The sequence below is a fragment of the Bufo gargarizans genome, chromosome 6 (assembly GCF_014858855.1).
Source record: "Bufo gargarizans isolate SCDJY-AF-19 chromosome 6, ASM1485885v1, whole genome shotgun sequence".
Lineage (NCBI taxonomy): Eukaryota > Metazoa > Chordata > Amphibia > Anura > Bufonidae > Bufo > Bufo gargarizans.
Genome location: NC_058085.1, coordinates 57,529,226 through 57,532,939, shown reverse-complemented (window position 1 = coordinate 57,532,939; position 3,714 = coordinate 57,529,226). Strand labels below are relative to the sequence as shown.

At 39.6% G+C, this 3,714-nt stretch overlaps 1 non-coding gene across 1 annotated transcript; it reads left to right on the top strand.

Moving 5' to 3' along the window:
* Window positions 1-1,833: 1,833 nt before the first annotated feature.
* Window positions 1,834-1,940, top strand: LOC122942913. The gene has a single exon (XR_006390752.1). It is a non-coding gene; the product is annotated as a U6 spliceosomal RNA (small nuclear RNA).
* Window positions 1,941-3,714: the final 1,774 nt, after the last annotated feature.

The following is a 3,714-nucleotide window of genomic DNA, read 5'->3' as shown; positions in this document are numbered from 1 at the left end:
CCATTTGCCATATTGGAAAAAGATTTTAATATTTTAATAGTAGACGTTTTTGGATGCAGTGATGCCCAGGATGTTAGTAATTTTTTTATTATTTACATATTTAGTTTTTATTATAAGGAAAGGGGGGTGATTAACATTTTTATATCTTACATTGTAAAAAATATTTTTTACTTAAAAAAAAAAATTGTAGCCCATTTAGGAGGGTACAATGTCAACTACTTTGTATACTTCCATAGGGGATATGGTAGTACATGGATTGCTGATCTCCTATGTTGGCCAGCAAGTAAAGCTCTAATATACAGGGTTTTTAACCCTTTAGATGCCGTGATCACACTTCACATGTGATCATGGCATATAAAGGCTGTAATGTTTACGATCAGCATTATTGCTGGTTGTGGACATTAGCGGTGGGCCTCTCTGACATTATAAACACTCATTATAGCTCAATTCTTATATTACTAATCAGAATGTGGCTTAAATAACTGTTTATTACCTATTAGTAAATTAAATTTAAGGGTTATAATATGACCGGCACAAAGGGAAGGTGAAAGTACCAGTCACACAGGTAGAACAACCGTTAATCCTTTGTGACAGAATGGCTCAATATTTTCAATAATAACCATTAGAAAAAATGCTTTTTAGCCCAAAATGATAAAACTGCAATTATTTAAAAAAAAAATTGACTCCAAAGGTATATATATCCTTTAACCCCTTAAAAATCCATGACGTACCGGTACGTCATAACTTTAAAACTAAATTGCAGCGCAGTGGGGGTTAATAGGATTGACGCAAAAACCACAGGTCAATTCAGACCTGCGGTTTGCGGCTTTACCTGCAGTTTGCGGCGGCGTGTGGCGGTGCCATCGGGTCCTCATGCGGCTGTAGGGCGGGCCTGATGGCATAAAAGGCAGCGCGATGCCTAAGGAAGGCATCGCGCTGCCTTCTGGTGACGAGCCTGTGAGATCCAGCCCCCTGGATCTCACAGGCCGGAAGCTGTTTGAGTAATACACACAGTATTACAGCCAATGCAGTCCAATACAGAATTAATTGAATGCATTGTAAAGGATTAGACCCCCAAAAGTTCAAGTCCCAAAGTGGGAAAAAAAAGAAAGTGAAAAAAAATTGTAAAAATTAGGGGGAAAAAAAAGTATACATATTAGGTATCACCGCGTCCGTATCGACCGGCTATATAAGCATATCACATGACCTAACCCCTCAGATGAACACCGTAACCTCAGATGAACACCGTAAAAAATAAAAAATAATTTTTTATCACCTTACATCACAAAAAGTACAACAGCTAGCAATCAAAAAGGCGTTTGCCCACCAAAATAGTACCAATCTAACCGTCACCTCATCCCGCAAAACATGAGCCCCTACCTAAAACAATAGCCCAAAAAATAAAAAAACTATGGCTCAGAATACGGAGACACTAAAATATATATTTTTTTGTTTTAAAAAAGCTGTTATTGTGTAAAACTTACATAAATAAAAAAAGTATTTATATTAGGTATCGCCACGTCCGTATCAACCGGCTCTATGAAAATATCACATGACCTACGCCCTCAGATGAACACCGTAAAAAATAAAAAATAAAACCTGTGCTAAATAAACAATTTTTTGTCACCTTACATCACAAAAAGTGTAATAGCAAGCGATCAAAAAGTCATATGCACCCCAAAATAGTGCCAATCAAACCGTCATCTCATCCCGCAAAAAATGAGACCCTACCTAAGATAATCGCCCAAAAACTGAAAAACTATGGCTCTCAGAATATGGAGACACTAAAACATGATTTTATTTTATTTTTTGTTTCAAAAATGATATTATTGTGTGCTTGCTTCGGCAGCACATATATTAAAAATAGAACAATACAGAGAATATTAGCATGGCCCCTGTGCAAGGATGACACACAAATTCGTGAAGTATTCCATATTTTTTTAAGGGCTGAATGAATTGAGGGTAATTTTGGTAGAATAATGTGTAAAATATCCCCAGGAACCAAGTGGTGGAGGTTTGTATTTGAAAATGTTTCACTTATAGCATGTTACTTATTAGATTTTACACTTTTAATTTTTAACCTTCCGAACTGTATTCCCTCCAGCATTGTTGACTAATTTCAAGCAAATTTGGGTACTCAATTCATAAAATGTACTCACCAACCTTAACCCTTCCCCGATCGCTATAATGAAGGTCTATTTTATATAACCACTGCCTTACACATTGTGCATTTTTTTTTAACTTAATTTTACCAGTGTCATGAAGTACAATATGTGACGAAAAAACAATCTCAGAATGGCCTGGATAAGTCAAACCCTTTTAAAGTTATCAGCACTTAAAGTGACACTATTCAGATTTGCAAAAAATGGCCAAGTCCTTAAGGTGAAATAGGGCTGAGTCCTTAAGGGGTTAAAGGGTTTTCTGTCATCAGAAAAATCGTTATGTAGCTGGCTGACATTAGCGATGTGTTAATGTCAGCAGAACATAACTGTATGACTTATATCTCCTTGCCTGTCGCCGTTCGTACTAAATAATGACTTTTATAATATGCAAATGAGCCTCTGGGGACTAGTGGGGCATTGCTGCAGCACCTAGAGGCTCCGTCATCTCACTTTTAGGCATGTCCTTGTTAAGGTGATTGACATCCTCGATCTCCTCCGTGTTCCGCAAATCCCGCGCCTGCGCCGTCTATTTTAGTATTAGGCACAGGCGCAGTGAGTGAAGGATGGCAGCAGGCTGCGAGGGACGGTGACTTTATTCCTTCAGCTCACACTCAGACAGCACAGTGCTGCCGTCTGAGAGTGAGCTGTTCAAAAGGACACCCTAGTGTCCGTCCAGGCTCTGCGCCAGATGGAGGACAGGGAGTCTGAAATACGGACTGTACAGCCTAAAACTGGACCTCTGGTCACCCTAGGGGCAGGCTGCTGAGGAGGTCACAGTTAAGGGGATGGTCAGCTATGGAGGTCAGTGTTAAGGGGCAGATTGCTGTAAAGGCCACTGTTAAGGGGTGGTGTGCTGTGAAACTCACTGTTAAAGGGTAAGGCTGCTGTAAAGGTCAAAGTTAAGGGGGTGGGCCGCTGTGGAGGTCCAATTTTAAGGGACGGGACACTGTGGAGGAGGGGGTTAGTGTTAAGGGGTGGGAGGCTGTGGAGGTCTCTGTTAAGGGGGCGGGGTGCTGTAGATGTTAGTGGATAGTGTTGATATCTTTTAACGACACACACAAACATTAAATGAAATAGATTAAATATACCCGAGCAAAGCCGGGCCCTTCAGCTAGTAGCTTATATATAATACAGATAGTTAGTGGGAGATAGTCAGTGTAGGTTAGATAGTGATATAGTGTAGCTGATAGGTTCCAGTCAAGTGGGGGTGTTAGGTAGTGTGATAGGAATTACTGTCCATACATACGTGCTACAGACATACGGATGTAGCAGGGTTAACACAAATGCTTTATGAGACATGTTATCTAAACAAAATGCAGCTATATGCGTTAAGCAATTGCTTTTCAATTCAAAATTTTGTTTCAAGATAAAGTGATGAGTTAAGAAATTTGAGTTAAGAGCGTGTGTGTTACCCCTGCTACATCTGTAGTGCTGTGATGTCACAACAATACACAGTGCACCAATCAGTAACACGTAGTCAGACCTGCTAAAATGTAAAGTTTCACGTATTGCGCCAAAATATTTCCATCATTAGTGCTGATTAGTGCAATCA